The sequence below is a fragment of the Salvelinus sp. IW2-2015 genome, linkage group LG23, assembly GCF_002910315.2.
Source record: "Salvelinus sp. IW2-2015 linkage group LG23, ASM291031v2, whole genome shotgun sequence".
Taxonomy (NCBI): Eukaryota; Metazoa; Chordata; class Actinopteri; order Salmoniformes; family Salmonidae; genus Salvelinus; species Salvelinus sp. IW2-2015.
Window position 1 is genome coordinate 224,217 of NC_036863.1, and position 13,802 is coordinate 238,018.

The following is a 13,802-nucleotide window of genomic DNA, read 5'->3' on the forward strand; positions in this document are numbered from 1 at the left end:
TTAAGGAGTGATGATGAGTACACGTTGCTGTGCCCTGGCTGTGACAGTGATAGGTCATTGAGGCAGGTGACACAGGCCACCCTCAGATCACCTGGCTGGGCTCTCAGTGATAGGTCATTAGAGCAGGTGACACAGGACCACCCTCAGGTCACCTGGCTGGGCTGTCAGTTTAGGTCATTAGAGCAGGTGACACAGGGCCACCTCAGATCACCTGGCTGGGCTCTCAGTGTTAGGTCATTAGAGCAGGTGACACAGGGCCACCCTCAGATCACCTGGCTGGGCTGTCAGTGATAGGTCATTGTCAGCATGGGGCGCTGCTGAAAACACAAAAAACAAAACTCAGTACAGGATTACACACAGCAGCATTTGGCTGCCTAAATAGAGCCATGCAACATTGACTGTTCACAGTACAAAATACTATGTATTACTATGTACTTTTCAACTACAAAATAGTCCACATATTTGACTGTTCTGTTACAAAATGTGACTAATTTGATGAATAAATTAGGTTCATTGGGTCTATTTTGTCTCTCTGTCTTCCCTCAGATCGCTCTGACCCGTATGACACACACGCCTGATAACTCTGATAATCTGTGGCTCTGATCTCTGAATCTCGGCATTGTGGGCAAACACTCAAAATCCCTCCTTTATACATGCCTATCTGAACTCAGGGGACCGGCCTGCTATCACTGCCGCACTGACCTGCAACAATGGACTGGGCTTAGGTGAACAGACGACAGTTTTCTAACGTTCTATTCTAGTAGGTATTCTTCTCCAGTCTGATGTTCCTTGAAAGGATTTCAACTCGTAGTAACCCTAATAATGAGGGATATGAGCCCAAATATAGTTATTTTTCCCTGCCTGATGTATTGTGTGGTCTCATAACAAATGGCTAGCAGCACCGAGCGGTCTCTTCAAGGAGATCTAAGCAGTCACTTCTGAGAGGGTTTCTTCTTCACATTGCACCGACTGGTCCTTAGTTTGATCCTGTTCAGGCACGTGCACAGATAGGAGTCCTACATTTGTTTTAGCTACGTAACTACCAGATTTACATCAATTATACACATCAATGATCAGCTGATAGCCTACTCTCTTTTCCCCATGTCAATCATTTCTTTAGGAGGCACTGTAACTAGCTTGCTTACAATTTGTGTGAATGAGGGTGTTGCAGAAATAAATAGTAAATAACAAAGAGGGTATTTTTTCAGCTTGATCACCTGCCCTGATCTTGTTACTGAGACGTGCGCTCGGCTGCCCTAGCCTAGCTACAACAGTAGATAAGTAGATACAATTAGACACCTGATTCCTGACTCTTAACCCGCTGAAGCCAGGGTGACAAGGATATGACACTAATGTCCTCCAGCTCCAGATCCACTCCCCCATGTCTCCAGATTTACCTCCCCCATGTCCTCCAGAACCATCTCCCCCTTGTCCTCCAGATCCACTCCCCATGTCCTCCAGATGTACCTCCCCCCATGTCCTCCAGATGTACCTCCCCCCATGTCCTCCAGATGTACTTCCCCCCATGTCCTCCAGATTTACCTCCCCCATGTCCTCCAGATCCACTCCCCCCATGTCCTCCAGATTTACCTCCCCCATGTCCTCCAGATCCACTCCCCCCATGTCCTCCAGATCCACTTCCCCCATGTCCTCCAGATTTACCTCCCCCCATGTCCTCCAGAACCACTCCCCCCTTGTCCTCCAGATCCACTCCCCCATGTCCTCCAGATGACCTCCCCCCATGTCCTCCAGATGTACTTCCCCCCATGTCCTCCAGATCCACTCCCCCCATGTCCTCCAGATCCACTCCCCCCATGTCCTCCAGATCCACTCCCCCATGTCCTCCAATCCACTCCCCATGTCCTCCAGATCCACTCCCCCCATGTCCTCCAGATCCACTCCCCATGTCCTCCAGAACCACTCCCCATGTCCTCCAGAACCATCTCCCCCCATGTCTCCAGACCATCTCCCCCCATGTCCTCCAGATCCACTCCCCCATGTCCTCCAGATCCACTCCCCCATGTCCTCCAGACCACTCCCCATGTCCTCCAGAACCACTCCCCATGTCCTCCAGAACCATCTCCCCCATGTCTCCAGATCCACTCCCCCATGTCCTCCAGATCCACCCCCCATGTCCTCCAGAACCATCTCCCCCCAGTCCTCCAGAACCACTCCCCCATGTCCTCCAGAACCATCTCCCCCCATGTCCTCCAGAACCATCTCCCCCCATGTCCTCCAGAACCATCTCCCCCATGTCCTCCAGAACCATCTCCCCCATGTCCTCCAGATCCACTCCCCCCATGTCTCCAGAACATCTCCCCCATGTCCTCAGAACCATCTCCCCCCATGTCCTCCAGATCCACTCCCCCATGTCCTCCAGAACCATCTCCCCCATGTCCTCCAGAACCATCTCCCCCATGTCCTCCAGAACCATCTCCCCATGTCCTCCAGATCCATCCCCCATGTCCTCCAGAACACTCCCCATGTCCTCCAGAACCATCTCCCCCATGTCCTCCAGATCCACTCCCCCCATGTCCTCCAGATCCATCTCCCCCATGTCCTCCAGATCCACTCCCCCCATGTCCTCCAGATCCACTCCCCCCATGTCCTCCAGATCCATCTCCCCCCATGTCCTCCAGACCACTCCCCCATGTCCTCCAGAACCATCTCCCCCCATGTTCCCTCCAGAACCATCCCCCCATGTCCTCCAGATCCACTCCCCCATGTCTCCAGAACCATCTCCCCCCATGTCCTCCAGAACCATCTCCCCCCATGTCCTCCAGATCCATCTCCCCCCATGTCCTCCAGATCCATCTCCCCCATGTCCTCCAGTCCACCCCCATGTCCTCCCAGGTCCACTCCCCCATGTCCTCCAGAACCATCTCCCCCCATGTCCTCCAGAACCATCTCCCCCATGTCCTCCAGAACCATCTCCCCCCATGTCCTCCAGAACCATCTCCCCCCATGTCCTCCAGATCACTCCCCCCATGTCCTCCAGATCCACTCCCCCATGTCCTCCAGATCCATCTCCCCCCATGTCCTCCAGAACCATCTCCCCCCATGTCCTCCAGAACCATCTCCCCCCATGTCCTCCAGATCCACTCCCCCATGTCCTCCAGATCCACTCCCCCCATGTCCTCCAGATCCACTCCCCCCATGTCCCCAATCCACTCCCCCCATGTCCTCCAGATCCACTCCCCCCATGTCCTCCAGATCCACTCCCCCCATGTCCTCCAGATCCACTCCCCCATGTCCTCCAGATCCACTCCCCCATGTCCTCCAGATCCACTCCCCCCATGTCCTCCAGAACCATCTCCCCCATGTCCTCCAGATCCACTCCCCCCATGTCCTCCAGAACCATCTCCCCCATGTCCTCCAGATCCATCTCCCTCATGTCCTCCAGATCCACTCCCCCATGTCCTCCAGATCCACTCCCCCCATGTCCTCCAGATCCACTCCCCCCATGTCCTCCAGATCCACTCTCCATGTCCTCAGATCCACTCCCCCATGTCCTCCAGAACCATCTCCCCCATGTCCTCCAGATCCACTCCCCCATGCCTCCAGATCCCCTCCCCCCATGTCCTCCAGATCCACTCCCCATGTCCTCCAGATCCACTCCCCCATGTCCTCCAGATCCACTCCCCCCATGTCCTCCAGAACCATCTCCCCCATGTCCTCCAGAACCATCTCCCCCATGTCCTCCAGAACCATCTCCCCCATGTCTCCAGAACCATCTCCCCCATGTCCTCCAGATCATCTCCCCCCATGTCCTCCAGATCCACTCCCCCATGTCCTCCAGATCCATCTCCCCCCATGTCCTCCAGAACCATCTCCCCCCATGTCCTCCAGATCCACTCCCCCATGTCCTCCAAAACCATCTCCCCCATGTCCTCCAGATGTACTCCCCCATGTCCTCCAGATCCACTCCCCCATGTCCTCCAGACCACTCCCCCATGTCCTCCAGATCCACTCCCCCCATGTCCTCCAGATCCACTCCCCCCATGTCCTCAGATCACTCCATGTCCTCCAGTCCACTCCCCATGTCCTCCAGATCCACTCCCCCATGTCCTCCAGATCCACTCCCCCATGTCCTCCAGATCCACTCCCCCCATGTCCTCCAGATCCACTCCCCCATGTCCTCCAGATCCACTCCCCCCATGTCCTCCAGATCCACTCCCCCATGTCCTCCAATCCACCCCCCATGTCTCCAGATCCACTCCCCATGTCCTCCAATCCACTCCCCCATGTCCTCCAGATCACTCCCCCATGTCCTCCAGATCCACTCCCCCCATGTCCTCCAGATCCACTTCCCCCATGTCCTCCAGAATCCACTCCCCCATGTCCTCCAGAACCATCTCCCCCCATGTCCTCCAGAACCATCTCCTGTCTCCAGAACCACTCCCCCCATGTCCTCCAGATCCACTCCCCATGCCTCCAGAACCATCTCCCCCATGTCCTCCAGATCCACTCCCCCATGTCTTCCAGAACCATCTCCCCCCATGTCCTCCAGATCATCTCCCCCATGTCCTCCAGAACCATCTCCCCCATGTCCTCCAGATCCCCTCCCCATGTCCTCCAGAACCATCTCCCCCCATGTCTCCAGATCATTCCCCCCATGTCCTCCAGAACCATCTCCCCCCATGTCCTCCAGATCCACTCCCCCCATGTCCTCCAGAACCACTCCCCATGTCCTCCAGATCCTCCCCCCATGTCCTCCAGAACCATCTCCCCCTTGTCCTCCAGAAACCATCTCCCCCCATGTCCTCCAGATCACTCCCCCATGTCCTCCAGAACCACTCCCCCATGTCCTCCAGATCCACTCCCCCCATGTCCTCCAGAACCATCTCCCCTTGTCCTCCAGAACCATCTCCCCCCATGTCCTCCAGAACCATCTCCCCCCATGTCCTCCAGAACCATCTCCCCCCATGTCCTCAGAACCATCTCCCCCCATGTCCTCCAGATCCACTCCCCCCATGTCCTCCAGAACCATCTCCCCCATGTCCTCCAGAACCACTCCCCCCACATGGGGGGAGGTACATCTGGAGGACATGGGGGAGTGGATCTGGAGGACAAGGGGGGAGATGGTTCTGGAGGACATGGGGGGAGGTAAATCTGGAGGACATGGGGGGAGTGGATCTGGAGCTGGAGGACATTAGTGTCATATCCTTGTCACCCTGGCTTCAGCGGGTTAAGAGTCAGGAATCAGGTGTCTAATTGTATCTACTTATCTACTGTTGTAGCTAGGCTAGGGCAGCCGAGGCCACGTCTCAGTAACAAGATCAGGGGCAGGTGATCAAGCTGAAAAAATACCCCTCTTTGTTATTTACTATTTATTTCTGCAACACCCTCATTCATCACAAATTGTAAGCAAGCTAGTTACAGTGCCTCCTAAAGAAATGATTGACATGGGGAAAAGAGAGTAGGCTATCAGCTGATCATTGATGTGTATAATTGATGTAAATCTGGTAGTTACGTAGCTAAAACAAATGTAGGACTCCTATCTGTGCACGTGCCTGAACAGGATCAAACTAAGGACCAGTCGGTGCAATGTGAAGAAGAAACCCTCTCAGAAGTGACTGCTTAGATCTCCTTGAAGAGACCGCTCGGTGCTGCTAGCCATTTGTTATGAGACCACACAATACATCAGGCAGGGAAAAATAACTATATTTGGGCTCATATCCCTCATTATTAGGGTTACTACGAGTTGAAATCCTTTCAAGGAACATCAGGACTGGAGAAGAATACCTACTAGAATAGAACGTTAGAAAACTGTCTGTCTGTTCACCTAAGCCCAGTCCATTGTTGCAGGTCAGTGCGGCAGTGATAGCAGGCCGGTCCCCTGAGTTCAGATAGGCATGTATAAAGGAGGGATTTTGAGTGTTTGCCCACAATGCCGAGATTCAGAGATCAGAGCCACAGATTATCAGAGTTATCAGGCAGTGTGTGTCATACGGGTCAGAGAGCATCTGAGGGGAAGACAGAGAGACAAAATAGACCCAATGAACCTAATTTATTCATCAAATTAGTCACATTTTGTAACAGAACAGTCAAATATGTGGACTATTTTGTAGTTGAAAAGTACATAGTAATACATAGTATTTTGTACTGTGAACAGTCAATGTTGCATGGCTCTATTTAGGCAGCCAAATGTCTTGCTGTGTGTAATCCTGTACTGAGTTTTTGTTTTTGTGTTTTCAGCAGCGCCCCATGCTGACAATGACCTATCACTGACAGCCCAGCCAGGTGATCTGAGGGTGGCCCTGTGTCACCTGCTCTAATGACCTAACACTGAGAGCCCAGCCAGGTGATCTGAGGGTGGCCCTGTGTCCACTGCTCTAATGACCTAAACACTGCACAGCCCAAGCAGGTGACTGAGGTGTCCTGTTCACCTCGCTCTAATTGACCTATCACTGAGAGCACAGCCAGGTGATTCTGAGGGTGGCCCTGTGTCACCTGCTCCAATGACCTATCACTGTCACCAGCCAGGGCACAGCAACGTGTACTCCATCATCACATCCCTTACACCTCACCCTGCATTTTTTAGGCCGAAAGCAAATTGTCTTATTTGGAATATCCAGATTGCGTGGCAAAGACATGGAACCGTTTCTTGCGACCTCTCGAACTCTCACACCCTATCTCGTGTTGACCCGAACCATACCACAAAGAACCACACCGCCACCACACCGCACCACACCGCACCACAACCGAAACCCACACCGAACCACACCGCACCACCCACCGCCACCACACCGCACCCACACCGAACCACACCGAACCACACTATACTGAACACACCGAACCACACGAACCAACCACCGAACCACACCGAACGCATACTTCTACTGACAGACCGACCACCGAACCACATTCCACGAACCACATACTATACTGAACCACACCGAACCACACCGAAACCCATACTATACTGAACAACTGAACCACCACCGAACCACAACTATCTGAAACCACACCGAACCACATCCCACCGAACCACACCAACTCATAACGAAACCACACCGAACCCACACCGAACCACTACGAGAACCACACTATACTAACCACACCGAACCATTACGCGACCATACTATTACTGAACTCATACTGAACGCACCACTGAACCAACTATACGCACACTGAACCATACCACACTGAACCACATGGCCCCGAACCACACCGAACCACACCGGAACCCACACCGAACCATACTATACTGAACCATACTGAACCACACGAACCATACCGAACCATACCGAAACCATACTGAACCATAAGCGAACCACAACCGAACCACTACTGTTTGCTTTGCTCAAACCATTATACGAACCATACACTGAGTATAACAAACATAGGAAACGGCTTCCTAATATTGAGTTGGTCTTAGTTTATTAACCTAAAAAACAAGTAAACTGAACAAAATCGCCTGTTCATAGCTACCTGCCCAACTAACAATATAAGCCTACCTTCTAGCCTTTGGGTGGTCCATGCTGCCTAAAAACATGATTGGAACTAGACCAACACACAATATAACCTACCTTCTAGCCCTGGGGGCCATGCTGCCTAAAGCATTGACCTGGCGAACTAGACCAACACACAATATAACCTACCTTCTAGCCTGGCTCCATGCTGCTAAACATGATGGGAACTAAGACCAAACACACAATTTAACCACCTTGTAGCACTGGGTCCATGCTGCCAAAGTCATGATGGGAACTAAGGCCAACACACAATATAACCTACCTTCTAGCCTTGCGGTCCATGCCTGCCTAAAGCATGATGGAATAGGCCAACACACAATTAACTACCTTTGTACGCCTGGGTCCCATGCTGCCTAAAGGCATGATGGGAACTAGGCAACACACAATATAACCTACCTTCTAGGCCTGGGTCCATGCCTGCCTAAAGCATGATGGGAAACTAGGCCAAACACACAATATAACCTACCTTCTAGCTGGGTCCATGCTGCTAAGCATATGGGAACTAGGCCAACCACACATGCACTTTGGAACAATGCAAACACACGGCCTGTCCCCCATAGCTAAACAAGGGTGGTAAAACACGACACCAGAAGCTGATTTATACCTTGACTACAACTACTTAAGCGCACTGGCCTATAGCCAAACCCGGCTCATGCTTACTATAGCCCAAACGCATGTACCCCCCATCCATTTACACAGGCCAGGTCCATTGCTTCCTTCAAAGCACCCTACAGCATTCTATTAGGGTAGACCCTATAGACTAGGCCAGGTCCATGCTTCCTCAAGCACCCTAACACATTCTATAGGGGTAGACCCTATAGAACTAGGCCAGTCCTGCTTCCTCAGCACCCTACACATTCTATAGGGTAGACCCTATAAGACTAGGCCAGGTTAATGCTTCCTTCAAAGCCACCCTACCTCATTCTATAGGCGCTAGACCCTATATAGACTAGCCAGGCTTCATGCTTCTTCTAAGCACCCTACACATTCTTAGGCGTAGACCCTATACACTAGGCAGGTTTATGCCTTCCTCAGCAGCCCTACACATTCTATAGGGGTAGACCCTATAGACCTAGGCAGGTCCATGCTTCCTCAAGCACCCTACACATTCTATAGGTGTAGACCCTATAGCTAGGCAGGTCCATGCTCCTCAAGGACCCTACACATTCTATAGGGTGTAGACCCTATAGACCTAGGCCAGGTCCAATGCTTCCTCAAAGGACCCTACACATTCTATAGGTGTAGACCCTATAGACTAGGCCAGGTTCCATGCTTCCTCAAGCCACCCTACACATTCTATAGGCGTAGACCCTATAGACTAGGCCAGGGTTCATGCTTCCTCAAGCACCCTACACATTCTATAGGCGTAGACCCTATACACTAGCCAGGTTCATGCTTCCTCAAGCACCGTACACATTCTATAGGTGTAGACGCCTATAGACTAGCCAGGTCCATGCTTCCTCAAGGACCCTACACATTCTATAGGTGTAGACCCTATAGACTAGGCCAGGTCCATGCTTCCTCAAGCACCCTACACATTCTATAGGTGTAGACCTATAGACTAGGCCAGGTCCTTGCTTCCTCAAGGACCCTACACATTCTATAGGCGTAGACCCTATAGCACTAGGCCAGGTTCATGCTTACTCAAGCACCCTACACATTCTATAGGGTAGACCCTATAGACTAGGCCAGGTTCATGCTTCCTCAACACCCTACACATTCTATAGGCGTAGACCCTATACACTAGGCCACAGGTCATGCTTCCTCAAGGACCCTACACATTCTATAGGCGTAGACCCCTATATACTAGGCCAGGTCCTGCTTCCTCAAAGGACCCTACATCATTCTATAGGTGTAGACCCTATAGACTAGGCCAGGTCCATGCTTCCTGCAAGCACATACCTACACATACCATGGGTTTAGGTACTATAGTCCGTGACCCTACTGCAGCAGTGTTCACATCCCATTTCATCATGGAGCCCCGGGCCTGGATAGGAAGCCTTAAAAAGCACATGGTGTAATCCTGTGTGGACTACTGAAAACTACTAACTGGATTCACTTCTTTTAAAAGCACCTTAATGGATGTGGTTTGGTTTTCAGTTTTAATACAATTAGCATAGCATCATCGATGCTATACTGCTATCATCACGCTGCTAGGTCCCACGTCCTGGCGGTCACTAAAGTCACAGACAATATGCTGCTATTGTCCCAGTCCTGGACTTGAACTAAGTCACAGACAATATGCATGCTATGTCCCCAGTCCTTGGCGGTCACTAAGTCACCAGACAATATGCTGCTATGTACCCAGTACCTGGCGGTCAACTAAGTCACAGGACCAATATGCTGGGCTAGAATCCCCATCTGGCGTATTAAGTCACAGACAATATGCTGCTATGTCCAGTCCTTGGCGTCACTAAGTCACGACAATATGCTGCGTTATGTCCCATTTCCTGGCGGTCACTAAGTCACAGACAATATGCGCTATGTCCCAGTTCCTGCGGCTCACTTACAGTCACAGACAATACGCTGCTATGTTCCCCAGTCCTTGGCGGTCACAAGTGCACAGACAATATGCTGCTATGTCCCAAGTCCTGGTGCGTCAACTAAGTCCAGACCAATATGCCTGCTATGGTCCCCATCCTGGTGGTCACAATCACAGACAATATGCTGCATGCTCCCAGTCCCTAGGTGGTCACTAAGCTCACAGACAATATGTGTCATTGTCCCCAGTCCTGGTGGTCACTAAGTCACAGACAATATGCTGCTATAGTCCCACGATTTGGCGTCACTAAGTCACAGCCAATAATGCTGCTAATGTACCCCAGTCCTGTGGCGATTCACTAAGTCAAGACAATATGCTGCTATGTCCCCAGTTCTGGCCATTGCAGTCACTAGCACAGACATATGCTAGGCTACGTCTACACAATTCCTGAGCCTGCAGTCAACTAAGTCACAGGCCAATATCTGCTATGTACGCAGTCCTTGGCGCGTCACTGAAGGTCACAGACAATATGTTGCTATGTTCCCCAGTCCTGGCGGTCATTAAGTCACAGACAATATGCCTGGCTATGTCCCAGTCCTGGTGGTCACTAAGTCACCAGACAATAGGCTTGCTATGTCCCCCATCTGGTGGTTCACTAAGTCACAGACCAATATGCTGCTATTCCCCAGTACCTGCAGGTGGTCACTATAGTCACAGACCAAGTATGCTGCTATGTCTCCAGTCCTGGTGGTCACTAAGTCACAGACAATACCGCTGCTATGTTCCCCAGCTCCTGATGGTGGTCACTAAGTCACAGACAATATGCTTGCCTACTGTGTACCCAGTCCTTGGCGGTCGATCTAGTCACAGACAATCGCTGCTATTACCCAGTCCGTGGCGTCACTAAGTCACAGACAATACCGTGCTATGTCCATCCTTGGCGGGTCACTAAGTCACAAGACAATACGTGGCTATGTACCCATTCACTTGGCGGTCACTTAAGTCACAGACAAATACGCTCTGTCCCCAGTCCGTGGCGGATCACAAGCACAGACAATACGCTGCTATGTCCCAGTCCTTGGGCGGTCACAAGTCACAGACATACGCTGCTTATGTATCCGCAGTCCTTGGCGTCATAAGTCACAGACAATATGCTGCTAGTGTACCAGTCCGTTAGGCGGTCAGCTAAGTCCACAGACAATATGCTGCTATGTCTCCAGTCCCTTGGCGGTCCCCAGCTAAGTCACAGACAATTATGCTGCTATCTGTCCCCAGTTCCTTGCGGTGATAGTATCACAGACCAATATGCTGCTAAATGGGTCCCCAGTCCTTGGCGGTCACTAAGTCACGAGACAAATATGCTGCTATGTCGCCCATCCTTGGCGGTCACTAAGTCAAGCCAATGCTGCTATTCCCAGTCCTTTGGGGTCCTAAGTCACAGACAATATGCTGCTAATTGTCTCCCAGTCCTTGGCGGTCACTAAGTCACAGAACATATGCTGCCATGGTCCCCAGTCCTTGGCGGTGACTAAGTCACAGGACAATAGCTGCTATGTCCCCAGTGCCTGGTGCGTCACTAAGTCCACAGACAATATTGCTGCTATGTCCCCAGGTCCTGGTGGTCACTAAGTCAACAGACAATTACGCGCTGTGTCCCCATCCTGGTGGTCAACTAAGTTACAGACAATAACGCTGCTATGTCCCAGTCCTGGTGAGTCACTAAGTCACAGACAATACGCTGCTTTTCTCCTCCAGTCCTGGTGGTTCATAAGTCACAGACCAATATGGCTGGCTATGTCCCAGTCCTGGCCTTCCGGTCACTAAGTCGACAGTTACAAAATTGGGTTTTGGGACGGTGTCACGTGACTCGACCTAGTAGAGTCTCGGCTCACTGCCATTCAGTTGCAGGCGAAAGAAGTTTATGGCAGCCTCCGTAAACGGACGTGGGAGTTAAATTTGGTACCTGATTAGTGAAATGAATATTGAAAAGCAAATAACGATTTCAGATTTCGGCAGAAGAAATCAATTAGTTGGACTCATGATGCAAGTGAATAAACATGGAGAACACATAACTACAACAGAGCAGCCAGGACTGATGCTGCTTGCAGCAGTCTATGCGTCAGAAACAGCCAGACTCGATGCTGCTGCAGCAGTCTGTGGTCAGAGCAGCCAGTACTGATTGCTGCTGCAGCTGTGGTCAAGAGCAGCCAAACTGATTGCTGCTGCAGCAGTCTATGCGTTCAGAGGCAGCCAAAACTGATGCTCTGCATCCAAGTCTATGGGTCAGAGGCAGCGCCAAACTGATGCTTGCCCTGAGCAGTCTAATGGTCAGAGCAGCCAGACTGATGACATGTGAAAGCAAAAACAGGTCTATGGTCAGAGCAGCCAGACTGATGCTGGCTGCAGCAGTCTATGGTCAAGAGGCAGCCAGAACTGATGCAGCAGTCTATGGTCAGAGCAGCCAGACTGATGCTGCCTGCACGAGTCTATGTCTAGCAGCAGCCAGGACTGATGCTGCTGGCAGCAGTCTTTTATGGTCCAGAGCAGCCACGACTGATTGCTGGCTTGCAAGCAGTCTATGGTCAGAGCAGCCAGACCTGATGCTGCCTGCAGTTTCAAGTCTATAGTAAAAAACATTGTTACCTCTGATGAATGTTCTCACTTGCTCATGTTCAATAATAACAACACATCTGAATAGCCTAAACGTTACCTAACTACAGTCGCATAGTGTTAGGGTTATAATTAATTTAATTTCTTAATTATAGCCTAGCCACCGTCGCTACAGTCCATAGTGTAGGGGTTATATTAAATGTCCTGTATAGCCTAGCCACCGTCTACAGGCCATTAGTGTTAGGGTTAATTAATGTCCTGTAAATAGCTCTAGCCACCTGTCCTACAGTCCATAGTGGTTAGGGTTATATTAAGTCCTGTATGCCTAGCCAGGGTCCTACGTCCATAGTGTTGGGTTATATTAAATGTCCTGTATAGCCTAGCCACCGTCCTACAAGTCCATAGATGTTAGGGTTTTATATTAATGTCCTTATAGGCCTAGCCACCGTCCTACAGTCCATAGGTTAGGTGTTCCTTAACGTCCTGTATAGCCTAGCCACCGCCTACAGTCCATAGTGTTTGGGTTATATTATGTCCTGTATAGCCTAGCCACCGTCCTACAGTCCATAGTTTAGGGTTATATTAATGTCCTGTATAGCCTAGCCACGTCTACAGTCCATAGTTTTAGGGTTATATTAATGTCCTGTATAGCCTAGCCACCGTCCTACAGCTCCATAGTGTTAGGTTATTATTAATAGTCCTGTATAGCCTAGCCACCGTCCTACAGTCCATAGTGTTAGGGGTTATATTAAGTCCTGTATAGCCTAGCCAAACCGTTCCTACAGTCCATAGTGTTAAGGGTTATATTAATGTCCTGTATAGCTAGCCACCGTCCTACAGTCCATAGTGGTTAAGGGTTATATTAATGTCCTGATAAGCCTAAGCACCGTCCTAGCAGTCCATAGTGTAGGGTTATATTATGTCCTGTTAGCCCTAGCCACGTTCCTACAGTCCATACGTGTTTAGGGTTTATATTAATTCCTGTATAGCCTAGCCACCCGTCCTACAGTCCATAGTGTTTAGGTTTATATTATGGTCACTGTATAGCACTAGCCACGTGCCTACAGAGCCATAGGGTTAGGTATATTAATGTCCTGTATAGCCCTAGCCACGTCCACAGTCCATAGTGTTAGGGTTATATTAATGTCTCTGTATAGCCTAGCCAGGGTCCTACAGTCCATAGTGTGTTAGGGTTATATTAATGTCCGTGTATAGCCTAGCCAGGGTCCTACATT